The sequence below is a fragment of the Lichenostomus cassidix genome, chromosome 1Aa (genome assembly GCF_008360975.1).
Source record: "Lichenostomus cassidix isolate B80296 chromosome 1Aa, HeHo_3.0, whole genome shotgun sequence".
Taxonomy (NCBI): domain Eukaryota; kingdom Metazoa; phylum Chordata; class Aves; order Passeriformes; family Meliphagidae; genus Lichenostomus; species Lichenostomus cassidix.
Genome location: NC_139480.1, coordinates 26,341,378 through 26,361,132, shown reverse-complemented (window position 1 = coordinate 26,361,132; position 19,755 = coordinate 26,341,378). Strand labels below are relative to the sequence as shown.

Below are 19,755 nucleotides of genomic sequence, written 5' to 3'. Positions count from 1 at the left end.
TAAATTATTAACACTTACTTATTTCTCAGTATCAAGTGGTCCTAGTCTTCACCATGTAAACTGATAGTCTTGCAACAAAATGGATGTTAGCTTTCTCTGAAAGCACCTATCCCTGTTATTTTATAAAAGAATATTGGTTTCATCTCTTTTATGATAATACTGATGGGAGTTAGAGGCTGAATGTACTCTCTTGGAAATACACCAGTGACACCATAAAGGAAATGGTCAGTATTACCAACCACTGAAGATCTTATTTCTTGCTGCAGACGTAAATTAAAGGATAATGAATAGCATTGCTTTTAGTGTTCCTTGAGACATGTTGTGAATTCTTGCAATTCCTCAGTAGAAAGCAAACAGAGCCACTACAGTATTGAAACAACACAAATACTCTGAAATATTAAAAATTTATATTTCCTAGCCAAGAAAAATGAGTTTTGATATCTCTATGTAATCTAATTCATTTTGCTTCACCCAAAAGTATTCAACTAAGTCAAGACAACGACATGTCAGCTTTACCACAGCTGTCACTTTCTCACGCATTTAACAATCAAAGAGTTACAGAAAAAAAATCTAAAGGGACAGGCTGCTTATTAAGTGTGCACACAAACACATACAAATCCCTTTAAGGCATATTAGCTTTAAAAGTAAACTCTTGTCACCCAAAACGGATCATGAACTATGCAACATATATGATGAATAATTATTCATCAGACATCTCAGACAGCAACAGCCTGATGACTTAAGTCTCTTAATTTCAAAATAAATTGGCATTAACATACATGAAACATAGGAGAAATTTATTTTCTTTAGTACTGGTTTTGTTGTCACATGACCCTACAAAGCCAAGGGCTTTGTAGCCCTTAAAAATGGAATTTGCATAGTTGTCTTCAATTTTCTATCCTGTTTGGCAGAAAAATTAACTGATAAACTAATTAATATATTAGATCATGCTAAATACAACAATTATTAGCCAGAAACTTCATTTCCATACAGATCTCTGACAATCTTCTGGATTTCTTTCTGGATTTCTCTGACACTTTGAGCTTATTTGTGAACAATTCTTGTCTTTGAGGATACTTTGAAATCAGTTCCAAGTTATTTAACTACTTACACTTTAAAAACATGTCATACCAAATTCATCTAACTGTACTAAGGCAACCTTTTGTTTCTGAGCATATCAGCTGAGTGTACATAATTGGTAATAGAGGGGATATTATTTCAATTGTTTGTTAATTTAAGTGTTTGGTCAGCACAGAATATATGGGCTACTCATATACTGGGGAAATGTGGGGAAAATGTGCTGACCCAAATACACCATATGTATAACTATGGTTGGGTGTGTATTTGCAGTCAGGTCTTAAAATTCATCAAGAATTTTGCCAAAACTGACTCACTTTCAAAGCAAAGGTTTGATCAGCTGTTGAATGCATAGCCATCCTTGTAGCCTTGTTTCAGCCATAACCATTGGATAGGAATTTCTTTCCATTGCAATCTCATACCATGTTTTGTTTCAGGGAATGAAAATCAGGACTCGTATTTGCTATTACCTAAATGGTACACCAGAATTCTTAAGTGTCCTTACAAGAGAGGTACAGGATGTAACAACATCTGCTTTCCCTGCTTTATTTATTAATATTTTCATGGTTTTTGTAGGAACAAATTAATCAAAATGCATACACATAAAGACAAATCTTTCAATATATATAGATATGTGCACTTTCATAACCATGTAGTACCATACTCTATATTCCTTAAAGATGGAGTGGTTTTATGCCTCTTTTGTGTCCTTTCCCTCTTCCTCAGAGCTACAATGCAACCCTCAGTGTCTGAGCACCAGACTTCAAATGAGAGATCTATTCAAAACCTGCACAGACAAAATAAGTGGTTTCCTTAGTAATGGGAACTATGTGAAAGCCTCTGAAACAGCTCCTCCTCCAGTAAGTCATGATGTACATGATCCTTTTTACCCCCAACTTATTGATTTAAAGATAGCTTTACATTTAAATAAAAATACCTGATGTGCACAGTTTTTTGGCAGTGAAATTAGAGATGAGAGGGAAAACATTTACTGCTTTCCTAGTTACATTGTTTGGATTTTAATCTGTAAGGATGTTGTATGTTCCAGTGACCTTTTAATTAATTTTCTAGATCTGCAAGTTGAAAAAAATAAAATTGTGTAACTAAACTACTAAGAACTTCACTTAGATCCCATTACACTCCAATAGTTAAGTGTAGTTGATTTAAACTATCCTTAAGTAACCATATAATGAACACATACTGCACTTATCCATGCTGTTTCTTGTCATCACCAAGATAAATTTGTGCTTTTCATGGCTTGGGAAAATAACTGATACTTCTCTCAGTCATAGAGTAAAAGTAACTAAAAGCAAAATTACATTCTAGTTCTAATATTTAGCTTAGTGACTCTAAAGTTTTCTAAATCACCAATACAGGTCTTGTGCAAATAGTTATGAAAAGTGGATAATTTAGAATTGCTATTGTCATCCATTTTAATATTAAACCACAATAATATGCAACAAGAATAGTTTGTTTCGTTTCATCAAAAAAGTTAAGAAATTCAAGTCTCATGTTCTGCCCTTGAGAAACACACTATATGTATATATTACATTTATTGCCACAAATGTGGCATTATCAGGGAAGGTGGCTAAATACTAAAAAAAAAATTATTATTGGGAGAAGGAGGTTCCCTCTCACTGATCACATACTATTTGTCACACCACACGGTGTCAACAGAAAAAAGAATAAACCTATTTCAGATAAAAAATCAGTTAATTTTCCATAGAAGGAAAAGAGATATGAGCAAAGAAATGGAAGAAGTCCTCTCTAGAAGGACAGAAAGTTCAAGACCTATAACCATGCATAAGAATACAACAAATCAACACCAAGATGAACATTCTAGGCCTTACATTCAAATCATTACAATTTTCCTCATCAACCTTAGATACAGATTAGCTCCAATTGCTATGACACTAACTGACATATTCCATGCATATTCTGAGTCCCACAAACAAGCAAATCCTGAAGAAATAAACAAGGGCATCTCAGTTTTAAAGATCCACCCTTGACAAGATCCTAGTAAGTTATATCCAATTACTGAAGGCTACAATACCTGAGATATCACCACAAGTAGGAAATAAACTTACTGAGATGAAATCAATTTTTAAATATATACACTGAGCTTGAAAATTGCTTTACAGATATTTCATCTGCCTAATCCAGCTGCATATAAAGACTCTCGATCTGCTTTTCACTACTCTGTCTTCATTAAGAGTCCCATGTGACATAGCAAGGTTGTGGTTGCTATGTGTGACTCACTTCCAGCCTTCAGCGGATGCTGGTATGCCAGGGATTCTTGCCTATTAAAACAGGGTCAAGGATGAAAATTAGAACTCAGATATCACCCTCTGTTGGACCCAGTATAGCTAAACCTGTTAAGATTTTTCAGACCTCAAGCCACTCCTGATGAAGGCTGACTATGGCTCTGGGACCTATAATTAGGAAAGAGACTACAGCTCTTTCTCTGTATACTCTGTAGTACAGTATGTCTATACTACAGGACATCATACTTTTTGTTTCCCAGAACATAGTTGCTACATGAATAGGCAAATTTTCTGGAATATGATATATCTCCTTGATCAGCAAGATCGGCTCCTCACAACTGCATTCATTCAACCCCATCACACGTGACTGAATTTGCCTGTTCTATAAGGCTCTTTACTATGCAGTTCCAGATTTTGCCAAGTCATACAGCACCTACTACCTACGTAACATTTAATGAGGTAACTGGGGCTTTGTGCAGACGTGAACTTTTCCTTATGTGAAATTCTTTACAGATTCACGGCTAAGATTTGTTTCCATCTGCTTTTGCTCTATTGTATCAACACTATCTCTTAGATCTGATAAAAGAAAGTTGGTAGAAGGTTAAGTAATCCAATCTAGCATTTTCCATTATGAAGTGCAACTCTAGAAGTTTAAATTAATTGTTGGCAACAAGCCTTTCATCTTCAAAAAAGACAAAGAACAAGAGCCAGAAATGTTGCTTTTGTTTATCACTGAAAAAATTATTCCATTTCAGAGGGATACATATTAATAAAAATTACTCCTTGTCTGCATGGAAACACAGCCCTTTTAGGAAAATGTCAATAGCCTGGCCATGATATCTAAAAATGACAATGTCAGGTTGATGATATTGCACTGAAAATGCTGGCAGAACATGAAGCAGTGGCTCTCTTTGCTCTCTTCCAGGCAAATCACACAATGACAACCAGCTATTATTAATAAGTCCATTAATAAATTAACTATGACACCACCAGATAGATTTCTTTGAATCTGAGCAATCCTGGACCTTCACTCAGAAAATAATACCTCCCCACAACCCCATGGAAGATACACTAAGGGTGTGCTTTTCAGAACTGGTGAGAATTAATCTGTCAAACAAACACTAGCTTGTCTCTTGTTTTACTTTATGGGCTACAAGAAAAAAGTGAGAAAAGCCATCACTGAGCCTCCTCTTTGTAGTCATGGTGCCTCAGAAACCAGGATGGGAGCATGTGTAGTCATAAGCAATAAAGCTATTCAAAAAGTGTTGCTTCTTTTACACCTGGACATAATCTGTACGGAGACACACTTTAAAATAATTTTTAATTGCCAATTTCTGATATAAAGTGTGTCATCTTAGAATTTAAATCAAAGAGTTGGGGATTTTTACTGTAACTGCATAGTATTTATTACAGTTTTTAATGACACTTGCTGCATTCTCAACACAGCTGTAATCTCAGAGTCTAAAAACACTAGAAGTGGTCACATCTAATTCTCTGAACCACAAGAAGCCTACAGAATATTAAGGTCCAAGGATGTTCTCCCTTTTTCTGAAATGAAAAGGGGAAAAAGTTTTGAAATCATCTTCCAATTCTGAGAAAAATGAAGACACAAACCCACTATATTTTAATAACTAAGGGATTTATGGATTGTGTTTATTGTCCATTACAAACAAATAATTACTTAGTTTATTTAACATGCACTCAGTAATCAGATAAAATGCATGCTAAATAAATTGCTGGAGTTAGTCTGCATTAATTTCATTGTCTCTCTATCAGTCTGAGAGAATTTTTTTCTATCCTGTAACCTATTAAGCTATATAAATGATTTTCATAAAATAGATTACATTGCTATTTTAAAACCACCAAGCATCATAGTGAAATCAGCAGAAAAATAACTTAATGAACTTTGATAATCATAATTGTTTTGTTTATAAAAGATACCTTTCTCCTGCAGATATTTTGAAAAAAAAGTTCTTTAGCATTACCTAAATTATAAAATTCAATTATTTAATCTTTTTTATGAAACAGAACTTTATTATGATATAATACCATTTTAACTAATATGTAAATGTATGTCTATCAAGGAAGTACTTTAATTGCATATATAGTCTATCACAAGAACTCACTTTCTCTATGCAAGTATACTTTAGGTGATTTAATTATCTAGCCCTCTAATTACACAGTCCATACCAATCAACCAAAATGAAGCACTTCTCTAATCTTAATTTCACATGTCAAATCATTGAATATGTTTTTGCATGATTCTCATGTTAATTAGAAAGCCAGATTTTGAATGAAATACAGTGAGTTCATGAGGAGGTTAGGGACAAAACCCAAGGAAGATTTAATGTAGGGCAATGCTAGTCTAAACCAATGTACTTTTCTCCAGATCATCTGTTTCTCCACTGGATGAGATACAAGAATTAGTAGTATATAATTGTCTTTAAAAGAACATTTTCACCTTTGCCCAAACTTTTCGAAATTTTCTTCTCTCTTACTCCACCCACAATCCCACCCCTGTAGCACACGTTAGTATCTTTTGCAGGGGAGAGGTAAGAAATGGCTGAGATCAGGAAGGATTGCCATTTTTCTTGTGGGGGCTACAATGGCACTAAGTCTTATTTTTCTGGCTTTGGGTTGTGCTTATTTAAAGCATCCTGAGCATTATGACATCCAGCATAGGACATTATGCTGTGTTCCAAGGTTCACTTGGAAGTTTAAAAGGCCTGAATTTGCAGCTCATGGTGGTGAACATTCCATGCATCAGAGGCTCCAAGAGCTATCTCATGCGGGCAGAGGAGAAACAAGGTTTCACCAATGAGCCCTGAGGCTACAGAAAGATGATGTGGCATCTTTCTGATCTTAGTTTTCCCTGTCCCAAGCTCAGGCAAGAAGACCTGAAAGGTAACTAAAGATGGGTTAGCCCCAACTTTTTTGTTATAACTCTTTAACTCACACTACAAAAAACATTGCATATCCATAACAAGACAATGAGAGAAAATGGAAAGGCCACTTGGCCTGTAAGTACTCACATATTTCCATGTATCAGTCACTTAAATGCTATTATTTTATCCGTGAGACAGTCCCAGTCAGTTGTAAGAGTGAAAAATGAGCAGCACATATCTTCAAAAAAATTTAACACTTTGTCCATTGTACTTAGCTCACAGAAAGCAGGAAAATACTTCTTTAATAGAGCCACAGTGTAAATACCAGTGAGCCTACCAGGAGTGGTTTTGTAAAATTTGCCCTAACCAATTATAACAACCTGAAATTTACTCAGAACAGTGGCATTAGTTTAATTCACTTTTCATAATTGATTTTATGAAGATGAAAATTATTTTCTTACCAAATAAAAACAAAAATAATGCAGTCGAAGATCTCAGACTCAAAGTGATTTGAAACACAGTATTCATAAAATAGCAACCATTTCATCATAGAATTTTGGTGCTATTGCTGTTGCAAAAAGTACACTAATTTACACCTTTTGCTAATCTTCAGAAATTTTTCATACTCTGATTAGACAGGACGGTGAGCCTTTCTTCAAGCAGATGAGTGTGAAATGAGAACCACATCTCACTTCAGTCCACTAGAGGGTGGCCTGACTCGCTCAGGGCTGTGGGACTGAAATCACGGAAGAGATCCAACATTTTCTTCTTTTTGACCTGTTGATAACCAATTCTTTGTGCTTCATTATTAATCATCTTCTATTATAAAGTAATTTCTTTATATAAACAGTATGTATAATAAAAAACTTTTCCTAATAACATCTATTTCGTATATAATTTTGTGTATCCAGGAGAAGGGGCGATTATAATCACAAATTATTTTACAATTTTTAAAACCTTCATAGTTTGTATGCCCTTTGTTCATGGACATAGAATAAATAATGAAAGAATAAATTCCTCACCAAAGAGCATGGCATAAAGGGAGAAAGAAGAAAGAAAGGGAAGGAAAAATCTGTGCAGCCTATGGTTTATATAACTGGATGGCCATAAAAGACAGACTCAAGCAGACAGAGACTGAAAGAAACTGACTTTTTATTTAACCAACCCCTTTCACAGTTTGTTCTGAATTTTTATTTCTCAGGAAGAGGCATTATTGCTCTTACTTTCTATTGATAAGCGCAGATAATAAAATGTAATATTTGACAAAATTTGGAAATGGAGGAATATGTCAAATCTTTTCCTGTCTTAAGCTTAAAAAAACAAAAAGCGCCCAAAGTGGGGGCAAGGCACAACATATTTTTCCTGAATAGTTTCAACATACAGTATCCTCTGAACTACAGCAGCCTTCGCAGAACTTCAGTGATGTCTAATAAGTTGTTCTGAGTACAGATAACATCCCTTATAAAGAAAAAAAAATAAAATATAGGGGGATGGGGGGAGAAAATTCGGACCTCCCCATGTGTTCAGTACAAACAGAAAGCATGCCCCGTAGCTCCCCCAGATCGGAAGCGGTGTCTGGGAGCGTGCAGAGGCTCGCTGTGTCTCAGCAGCAGCGCCACGCAGCACACATCTCGCCGCGGCCGGGCGGGCGCAGCCGCGCACACTCCCCGGCGCTGGGCACGCCGAGGCGCTGGCTGCTCCCGGGGGAGCGCAGGGCTCCCTGCTAGTGACCGCCGGACAGCAGCACCGTGCCCGTGTGACAGGCGGGCGGCCGAGCGATGCACCACTAACCACCATGGAAACAAGGAGGAATAAGAGCAGCTAGCGAGCATCTCTCTCCCCCCCCTTCCTCTCTCCGCTGGATTGCGAGCCTCAGACAGCCAGGCAGCAACAGCGCTTTGGCAAACGCAGGGGATCTCAGCTGGCGGCACAGAGAGTCTCTCGTGTTGTAGGATATCAATAGATACATCTTTGTATTACAGACTGTTAGACACACGCATGCACACCGACTCACACCCATACACACACGTATGCTCATCTATTCAGACTCTGGCTTTAATACAAGTATGTCGCTACCTGAACTAAGGATTCAAATTTACTGAGATGCAAGAACTCCTCCAGCTCTGAAACTACTCCTACTATAGGGTAAGCTTCTCTTTATTTTCAATTTTACCCTTTTATCTTAAATTGCAGCCTCTTTCCCCCTTCCTTCTTTTTGTAAAGTTATTTTATTAGTGTATTTTCACATTTTACTTTCTGAACAGAAATGTGAATACAATTTGCTTTTGTGCCAGAGATAATCTAAATATGCTTGCAATAGTATCAGATTTGTGCATTTGTTAGCTTGAAAGAACATCAAAAGGTAAAAAATTATAAAGGGAGAATGTTTCCACAGATGTTTCAGAGGCAAAATCAAATTAAACAGTTGCTCTGTGTTTTGAAACCAATAAAACAAGATACAGGACAGCCTCCTTTCTTCTCTCCAGTGCTAGGATTAAGGGAAATGCTGGGTTTTTTTTCAGGACCTAAAAACCACTGAGCAGCGAGGCTGAATGAGCATATCACAAACAGTTATTGAATTTCTGCCAGGCTACATCTTAAGGATTGTGGCAAATGACTTCGCTTAAAAACATCCTCTTTCAGTCAGAAGGGACAGTCTGAATGTCTGATTACTGATGCAGCTGGAACGGACGCGTTAGGTAAAAAGGATCACATTAAGCAGAGGAGTTCTAATCTTCTTTGCTAATTAACAGGATCTCAGCAGGGTGCCTCTAAAGTATATTTACATGTAAGGAGAGTGTTTAAATCCATCACCATAAAAGCTTTGCCTGTTTTAGTATAGGAGAGCTCGGAATTGTTTGTCTTTGCTTTCCATGTCTTTGTTTTCACATGTCTAGCTGGAATTTTTGCCCAGCACTGCTGTTGAGAAAGAGAACCCAACACAGGGGGACGGAGAAGGCAGCAAATGCAGGGGACTAGAAAAATATCAGTGATTTTCTGTTTACCCAATTTAATCATCTTAAAATTCTGGGCTAGCACTACAGTTTTCTAATGTGCTTGTGCTTATGCATGTGTATGTCATTTCTTTCATGCAGTATAAGAGTACCTCAGTATCCCTTCAGATGAAAACACATTCAGTAAAGTGCATCAGCGTGGATCTGTGATTCATGCATCAGTGAAAGACAGAGATAGATTTTACTTTACATCAAGCAAAGGACAGGTTAGCCATCTAATGCATGCTTCAAAGTGAAAAAAATACAACCTGCATCTTCCCATATGCTTTTGTTTGGTTTTTAGAGTACTATGTCTGTATTAAAAACACCTCAGTATTTAGATTATTTCTCCAACCTTTCTTCTCCCTTCAGCCCCCTCACTCTTGTGCACTCTGGAGAACATCATAAAGATTCTGTTCCTTTGCACCGATGTAATTATTTGCTTGTAATTTTAGAGTTCCTGTGTTCTGAGAAACAAACACTGTGAAAGAACCATCAACAGATAGCCACTGGCTTTAAGTCTGCCACCTTTCCAAAAATGTCAGGAAATGGTAGCTTAACAATATGTATGGTAAGAAGTCAATTAATTCAGGTGACCTTTGTAAATGGTGACAATAAAGCAGCTCTGACAATATGCCACAGCATTCGACATTCCCTCTGGAAAATGAATGAGCTTAAGAAGAGGCTTTCTTTTCAGAGTACAAAATGAAAGGTATTGAAGCATTAGCTCCTGCTATTGGCAAGCTTGCTTTCTCTATTTCAGATGGTCTATGAAACCTGTTTAAAGCAAGCTGACTTATTTTATTACATTAAACACAATCTATGGTCTAATTAATTAAATATCCTGTTTTCGTTCACACTGCATGTCCACTTTATTTGTTAAAACAAGAATTTCCAGCTCCTGGTTCGGCTTTTTACAAAATGTGCTATGAAGTAGAGAAAACCTGATTCTGATTTCTTCATGCTATGTGCAAAGGACTACTCAGAGGAAACTTTTTCTACATGCCTTGGTAGCTGCTCAGCTTTTCTGAATCTTTATCCTGATTCATTTTTAATGCAGAAAATAAGTAAATATAAGTAACTTTACACAAATGCATCTTGGGTTTTGCCACATATACTCTAATGTGCTACTTTAAAATATTATATAGATATTCCAAGGAGTTTCAGGAAAACGTGGCCATTTCAATCATACACATACAGAGAAAATATGCTGTAGATGCAGCATCTCAGTACACAGCACACACATTCTTAACCAGCAAAGCAGGCAAAATGTATAGTGACTGTATTTTGGTTAATACTCGCTCAAAGCTCCTGCAATAATGTTGTAGTGTCAGACAAGGACTGGCTGATGTTGTTATGGTAACCCGAAGTCCCTCCTTTCAGGGTGGCAGCTCTGAGCATGTCATCAGAGCATGCCTGCTTGGAGTATCCTGAAGTGGGTGAGTACTTCATTTTTGCACCGGAATCACACCAGATCAACTAAGCAACGTCACTACCTGTAATGCAGAGCAAAAATATAATGTATAATCTTTGTTAACTCATCAAGATTGAGTCGCTTATGAAAATACTCACGTCCTGCTATTCACTTGTAATCACTTGTCCCTTGACACAAAAAAACAACCTAAGTGTTTGCAAGAGAGAGCAAACCATTTAGCAGTGTTGGGGCCAGTTGCTTTGCCTCTCACACATAACCTTTATTATATTAATAATTATTCTAGAAGCAAACCAAAAGCTTTGCTGCTTGGTGAAAATCACTCTGAACTGAAGTTAGAGTGGTATTTAACAGCCAAGTTTTAGATTACTAAAACTACAGAAGACAAACAGTAGAAAACAAAGAGTTTTTCCGGAGAAGCTCTATTGACCATTGAAAGAAAAGTCACCAGAGAGAGAAAAATGAAACTATATATATATGGGTTTAGTGATTTATGCTACATCGACATTTTAGTTAATTCATGTATCTTTTTTTCAGATAGGACCATTGAAAGCTGAAGGAAACCAAAACTCTTGAGAGAGACATTGTCAGAAACAATCTTAACATACCCTTCCATGTCAAATTCCACAAACTCTACTTAATATCAAGTAGCAAAAGCTGACAGTGAAAAACCAATTTCACATGTAATGCTCAAGGAACTATTTTCTGAAGACAAAGGAATGAACAGTTTCTAAATTTTTTCAGATTTAAAATCAGACAGCTTCTAATTTATTTATTTAACAGAATATGCCTTCTACAAGTCTTCATACTACTTTAAAAGACTAATAATTCTCATCCTAACAACACAATAAGCAATTAAAATCCTTTACTTTACTGAAAAATATGCCAACAGAATTTGAGAAGAAACAGTAGTGACAGATGTCATTAGAAAAGTCATTAAGCACATTAGTATTAAGAGAAAAATCAATACTTCTCATTACAACTGTAATGTAACTGCAAAAAGGAATTACCATGCCCTTTACTTACTCAACTGACCAGTCCATGAACTATTAAAAGCTGGTTTTGTGAAAGCCGTGTTGTTCATAAAGAACTTATTTAAATAAACAGTACGACCTTCAGCGTTATACACGAAATCTATAAATTATTTCATCACTTTTTCCTTAATGAATTCATATCCTCAACTGAACTGAACTGATAAATGTTTATTAGCCCAGCACATAGAGCCAAACTCATCTGCACTGGAGAAAGATCCAATATGGATGTCAGTAAGATTATTTCACATTGGTCCCTTTGAGGAGTAGCTGAATGTGACACCTTTTGAGAAAGAGCATTTTCATGAGGGCAAAATACAAACTACTTTCACGATTTTTCTTGATCCAATTACCCTCTCCCAACAGGATTTCATATTCTTTATATATTGAACATCAACCATAATACAAGCTACAGGCATGCTCTTGCCCTTAGCATTCACCAAACTGCCTACTCTTCTGCAAAGCAAAAACAAATGCAGACATTAAAATGAAGGGAAAGTTTCATTTTATAAACACAAATTTACTCAGCCTATCCTTGAAACAATTATCCTTCATTTCACAAAAGATTTATCTCAACTCTCTTTCAGCTTGGCCACAAGTAGCAATTGCCTAATTCAAAAGAAATTAGAAATAAGATCTCTGTATCCACATTATTTCTATTCAGTTGTTGTATTTCTGGAATTCATTAAAATACCTGCTCCGAATTTTACAGTAATTTAACTCTACTGACCTCTGTAATAGAGCAGGAAAGAATTTTTACCTCTTTTCTGCTCCCCGCTCCCACAGTCTTAGTCAAACTGGGAAATGCTTTTTGACAACATTGGCACAAAAGAAATCATTTAGCTGTTCTCGTTCCTGCATAAGCATCTGTATTTAGAGGTAAACACTGCAAAGCAGAATAAGATGCTAAGGGAATATTTTTTCAAAATGTCTACTGATTATTTGTATTACCCCAAGAGTCTTTTAATAGACATTTCTTGTTATGCAAATAGCAACCAGTCTGCCAGGAAATACTTTAAATTCTCTATAACATTTAGCATCAAAAAGGTAAAAACCTTAAGTTTAGCTGTACCAAAAGTGCCTGGGTATCCAGCTACTAGCATGAAAAAAAGGAAAAAAATATTTATACAATGATGTGTCTAGTGACCAGACAATTTCAAAAATTACCTATTGAATAAATTACAGAATAATAAAACAGAAGCAGCATGATGTAAGAGAACACACAATAAAGAGCAAAGCTGTTCATTGAGACATTTTTTTAAATTGCCATAGTACTCTATGCTATAGTATTCTATTATACCTTCATCCTGGATGAGGAAAGATGACTCTCCAAATTGTCACCTTTAAAAATGCAACATGATGGTCAGAAGATATTAGGGCTCTTCTAGTGTGGTGTTAAGAGGTTAAAGGAAACTGGGTTGATTAGTTTTGTCATGATGCTACAACAGAGAGTCATTCTTATATGAGATAATATATCCCAGATTTGGGAGGCATTTAAATAAGTACAATTATGGAACTCATTTCCCAAATAAGGATAACTACAAATGTCTCATACTTTACAATAGTAGCACATCTCTGCTGAAAACAGAGATATATGTGTCGCTATTTATATCATATTTATGTGATTTATTTAGTACCTAAAGACCTAATAAAATTTTTCATCTTGACAGGAATAATATTTATGTGAAAACATAAACTTTTCTCAAAGATTTTAGCAAGTGTTATGGCAGCTATAAATAGAAAGACAAGAGAGAGACATTTGTTTCTTCACCCCAAGCTCATTCCTGTTGCCAAGTTCTCTCAAGTCACTGAACTTCCTCTCCCCTCTGGAAAGCAGCTTTCTCTAGAGGTCATGTCAAGCATCAGCAATTTTTGCAGATGACACTTAACAGTGAGCTAATTCACCCAAGTGCAGTACAGTGCAATGCAGTGTTTCCACCAAAGTGCAGAATTACCTGCTGAGCTCTCCACCTGGAAGGAGCTGAGAGACAGGAGAGCCCACTCTGGTCAAGGCTCACCTGGGAGTTGAGCCTTTCAGAAAAAACTCTTTTCTGTGTTACAATGGCTCCAAACCCACCACATAGTACTAAACTGCTCTCTTTTGTATGTCCCATATAGAAATCTGGCACTGCTGTAAAAATTCTTCCTCCCTCTGCACTACAAAAGGATGTTTCTGAAACAATTCAATCAATTTATGAAGTACAGTATTTTCTCTTATCAAAATCTAAACAAATAAAAAAAGGCCTTTCAGTGTGAAAAATATAATTATAGTCAAGTGGTGCTTCATTACCACTGTAGCTTGAGGGATATTATCTGTACAATTCATATTTAATACCACTTCAAACCAAAACATAGTTACTTAGGTCATCCTCTAAGCATAACACTAAAAGATTATCCTATATATATTGCATGTATTACACCATTTTGGACATATATTTCTTTTGACACAAGATGCACCATGTCAGGTCTCTGAAAAGCCAGCTGAGACTCTACAGCCGTTATTTCTTTACACTCTCACAATACAGTAATTTTACTACTTCATTTTAATATGCTTGGCCAGTTACTTGCTGGTAAGTCCAATACAAGGCTAAAACTCAGCAGCACTTGAGAGAAATGGAATGATGAACAACCATTATACCAGTTTATAGAGGTATTCTTATGAGGTGAGAGAAGACAAAATGAGGCAATTGCAAATATAATGATCTGTTAAGCTAGAAATGTTTGTTTGAATAGCAATTTCACCCAGCATGTATAATTCAGGTAACATACTCTTCTGAAGGTGGCTTTGATATAGATTATCCAGTCATCAATATTTTGTCAGACAAACACACTTTCAGTCATTTTATTTTTATTGTGCAGTAAGAGGCAAAAAGGATATTCAGCATACTATTCCAGGGTTAGACTCCAAACTGTAAGCTCCAGAAACACATAAGGAAAAATACTCTTCCAACAGCAGCAGCCAAACTGCTGAGCTCTGTCTTTCTTGGGCAGAAAGAAAAGCTGGTCAAACTGAGAACTGCACAGAAATACTTTTACATTTCTCACTTCCACCCAAAGATAACATGCAGGTTGGGACACACATTATACACACCCTACATTCAGTCTGATAGGAAGCAATCACTTTGGATATTAGTGCATAGAGTCATATTAATGAGGCTACTCAAGGCAATGCAGATTCAGATGCCTTTATTAGGCATTTAAATATTGCCTTTAGTAGGTATCATTTAGCAATAAACTAGAACTAGAATAGATAACTAAAATTACATACAAGTTAAAAGATTTAAATGCTGAAATCTTAAATTACCCATATATTGTCCAAATTATTAGGAACATTTAGGGTCTCTTGTCATTTCAGTTCAAGCAAAGTAAATAGATCCACATATTTGGAATTGACACACTTGGAGGTCCTGGCCTTCTGTTCCATACTGAAATACCCTTTGCTCTTTTAAGAGTTAGAAAATCCATAAACTTTCTGGTTTTCAGATGTTATTCTTCATTACTGTTCTGACAGCCTCTAAGGTTTACCAAAAATTCACAGAAAGAAACAAAAAAAATCTCCATTTATCTTAGGTGAATGTGGATTAAGTATTTCTATCTTTACTTTGTTTTAAATTTGGTTTAAATATCAGTCCTTTAAAAAAAATCTTGTGTTGGTATGCTATTATGTCAATCCTAGCAACAACAAACAGGTACAGAAAACATTAAAAAATTTAAAAAATATATAAAAAGTTTAAATAAACACACAATATTAATGCCTGACACACATATGGCAGGGAAACTATAATAGTTATGTGGAGATTGTAAACTACCCATTTACAGCTACTCAGTGGTAAGCTTATAACAGTTGTGTCATAAATATACTACTATTTAATCTCTCATGTAGAGGTTAGCCAAACTTTGAAAAAGTCTTGAGTAAATTCTGTGAAAGTCATCACCTCCATCGTTAATTGTAATGTAAATATTTGTTTTTACAATAAAGAGTAATCAATGCTCTGGGCTAAGGAAAATGTTCAATTCCATAAAAAATTTGCATTAGCACTGCTTAAAAATAAATTTTTTTTGTCCTGTCAAAGGATAATAATGAATCCACCATGATCTGTGTGCAATGGAATGATCAAAGAACAAGATTTGTAAGCATAGCAAGTAGTAAGAAACTCCAGTTTGATTTTTACATTCTGTAAGCTGGTCTGGCATAAAAGCAGACTTTGCTTTGAGTGGAAGGTTGGGCTATAGCTTTCCTGAGGTCCCTTCCACTTGACTATCCCATGATGATCGTCTCCACAGAAAGGCTTTCTTCTTTGCCAACATTGCCTTGAGTAACGATCTACAGCAGCCCTGTCATCAGAGCCTGCTTATGTGTCTTGGTATGACTGTAACAGATGAGAGCAATTTAGATGTTACTAGAGGTTCGATCTGTCTCTGAGCTAGTTGTATGGAGTTAAAAATTCTGAAAAGGCAGACAGTCTGCTGGACTGCTAAACTAAATAAAACTCCATTTGGTCACGAGACAATATTTGCTTTGCTGTTACCTACCAAGAGAAGAGTAATTCAGTGAAATCCCAACAGGACACAAAAATGGTTTAAATGTCCTACTACCTTGTTTAAAAATTTTAAAATAACACACTCCATTTATTCAGTTAACAGAAAGCAACTATTTTCTAGGAAGAGAAAAGAACTATTCCCTGAAACATTACCATCTTAATTTGTAATCTGTGTATTTCTGCTCAGCCAGGTGTTCAGTGTTTTCTGCAGATCTGGGACTGAATATACTACAGTTTTATACATAGTTTTGAAAATACAGTGCTAGAAATCGTGAATTAAAATTAGCATAATAACCACTTCATATTAACTGCTAAACTTTGGCTTTCACTTCCTAGCGTCGTATTTTACTTCATGTAGTGAATATACTGAAGGTGTTTCACTCTTTACATGTTATAAACCTGCAATGAGTTTCATGAGAAGTGGTTCTGCTGAGAAAACGTGTCAGTTTGAAGGTATTATTTATGCTGAGTTTCCATAGTTATCTCCAGTATCAAGATTACTTAGCCCATTATCAAGATTATCAAGACACTCTACCAGTGTAATTTATGAAACATGAACTGGTCAATTAAAGTTGCCTAAAATTTAGAGTACCCTTTTATAGATGATTAAATGGACACCATTTTTAGTCCTAATTTTTGAAAAAAAGACAACAATGTGCTAAGGACAACAAACTAGAGCCATATAATAATAATACCTGTAAGCTCACTGAAGCCATGGAGTGTAAAGCAGGACAAAAATAAGCTTCATCACTAAATTCCAGTCTTTACACTAATGTTATATGCGGATAATGTCAGACAGCCCTCTCTGTTCTAAGTTTTGTGTGTGCATAAAATCATTGTCATGAGAGTTACGTATTACTAACTTTAAAGGGAGGGTTGGGAAGGCCTTTCAAATATTTTTCTCATATTAGACCCATCCAGCAGACAGATTGGATTTCTGTTCTTTAGCATGAGTAAATGTTATAATTTGATAATGCTTTTAAAGAAAAATGTTTCTGAAAAAACTAAATTATATTGCTATTTATCACTCATATCAACGTCCTAGGTAAATATTCTAGCACTGGAATACGCTAAACACAAAAGTATGAAGCACAAAGAAGTTTTCAAAGAACAATTTCAACGAAATAATAACAATGTAGACTAAGTTTGTCTATGACCATTACATCTGCCAGACAAAATCTGCTTGTTGGCATTCACTGGGGTTAAGTATTTGAATGTAACTCAAATCAAAATGTTAATGATACATTATAAAATTATTTCTTCTTGTAACAAGGATACATTTCTCATTATGCAGCAATTTGCAGAATTCATTAACGAACATTTTCCAAAACAAGCACAGAAAGGTTTGCCTTAACAAGAATTCCTGTTCTGTCCTAAATAGGACTCTTGTGAGAACAAAATCTTGTCTTTCTAAATGCCTGCTGGCTTTTAACTCAGACACTCATATTCAAGATAGATGCGATAGATGGTTAATGGAATTTGACCAATTACAGGAAATCATACTTAAGTGCAAAGGACAACTTTTAAAATTCAATTCAATTTCTGTTTACATGCCCTGATAATCATACCCAGTGAACATTATCAGCACTTACAGCAACTACAGCTATATCTTATTGACAGTAAATCTAGGTAGTTTGATGAGGAAGAAAACAGTTCAAGCTTAGCAGTTGAATGCTTAAATGCCTTTCTGAGCCATGCAAAATACAAGTGTATGGCAGTTTCAAAGTCAAAGATGAAACAGATCTAATTCTTTGTTATGTAAATAGTATAGAGGACAACCATAAAGAACAAATTGAGAATATGAGACTGTATATGATACTGCTTTCCACACTGCCAATTTACATGTGTTTTATTCTTGGACTTTTTCTGCAAAATGCAAAAAGTGGTTGCCCTAGCAACTGCCACATGTTACTCAGTTTATTTCTGAGGTACGGAGCCGCCTATAAAAGAATAATATTTTGCACTTCTATCAGGATCTTCGGCACCACAGAGAATTCAGAACTTCATGTGCCAACATGGGCATGTATTTTCTGAAAGTTTTAAGAAAGAGTATTAGAGTATTGTACATATTTTGTAAACTTTCTTTATGGCTTATGTGCAAATTAAAAACAAAGATTAAGAGCTGTATGGAGAAAAAATGTATGCTCTGTCCAACCCGATAGTTGTTTTTTGCTTTTTTTTTAATTACCATTTTAGTAGACATCTATAGCAAACAAGTAAAGCCTTCAAAACTTCTTTAATGATGTACAGGATCTCATCTTCCAAAGTGTAATAGGGCTCTAAGCAACCTGGTCTAGTGGAGACTGTCTCTGCACATGGTGGGAGGAGTTGGAAATAGATTACCTCTAAGGTCCCTTTTAACTTCAATTATTCTATGATTCTATGATAATTCTATGATAATCATTATTAAGATCTCAAATTCCTATCATCGGGTAAAGGTAAATGTTTAGTTCAAAGTAAGAATTGAAGAATTTTGCAGTTGCTCATTAATTATATGCCCTCCCTCCCCAAAATGAAGAACTCTTTGTTACATGTCTAGGCCCTATATATTTTATGAGATGTCTTGCAACAGTAGTACAAAGTAACCAGAATACCAAAAATTGAGCCAACTGAAGTTAGCCATTAATGAACACATCTTAATGAAAACTCTGTCATTCTTTTGCTTTTGAAGCCTGGAAATGAGCCTCTGTGTCCCCCTGAGATCCACAGCCCAGGTCCTAGAGACAGGCATTTATCTAAGCAGTCTGCACAGGAACCAAGCCAGGACTCATAATTTATAGTTTATAGGTCAAGGGGGGAATCTTAAGCATTTTTCCCCATCTTCCAGAAGTTTTTTTTTCTGGTTTCTACATGAAAATATTTTTAATAGAATAGAGGAAAATACTTAGTTACATCCTGGTTCCTCATTCCAAATATGATTGTGTCAATTAAGATGATAAAAATATTTCTAAATTTGTACTTGAAACAGAATAATCAAAAATTTAAAAGTCTTTGGATTTGAATAAGCATTTGTATGTTTGAATATTCTTCCTCTAGGTATTTTCACAAGCTCTAACCAGTAAATGTGCTCTGTTTTACTCATCCCTGCTGACTTCTTCTATATCATCACATACCTTAAAAGAAGACAAAAGCTAAGGAACAACTTAGCAAAAGAAAATAAGCCCAGATACCTTTTTTTTTCTATGGTTATCAGGGATGGGGATTTTGGCATGTAGCTAAAACTGGAAATCATAGCATTAGATTGACAAGCAAAACAAGAGCACGTGTACCAGTCCTGACAGGTTAGAAGTTTTGAACAGGTATGGCAGCATAGGAGCCTCTTGGCTTGGAAAGGTAAACTAATAGAGGCTAAATCGGGATTAAGGCTTTGGGAAGCATTCAAAGTAAAAGTGCCTCAGACACTGCTGTTATAAGCATATGCTTCCCTTAGGATTCTTGTGATGCTTGGTTTAATCAAACTACAGAAGCGCAATAGCAGGGAACATATAAACAGACCTTTTTCGCATTCCCTTGGGACATAACATAAAGTAAT

The 19,755-nt window shown here is 35.7% G+C and overlaps 2 protein-coding genes across 3 annotated transcripts in view; one reads left to right on the top strand and one right to left on the bottom strand.

The window, feature by feature from the left end:
* The window catches only part of IMMP2L (inner mitochondrial membrane peptidase subunit 2), a 405,860-nt gene that overhangs the window by 199,271 nt on the left and 186,834 nt on the right, over positions 1 to 19,755 (bottom strand). The gene's annotated exons all lie outside the window — the stretch shown is intronic.
* The window catches only part of LRRN3 (leucine rich repeat neuronal 3), a 32,094-nt gene continuing 20,092 nt past the window's right edge, over positions 7,754 to 19,755 (top strand). Inside the window, exon 1 of the mRNA XM_085043094.1 lies at positions 7,754 to 8,371. The gene's annotated coding sequence lies outside the window, so the exon portion shown is untranslated. The remainder of the gene's footprint in view (positions 8,372 to 19,755) is intronic.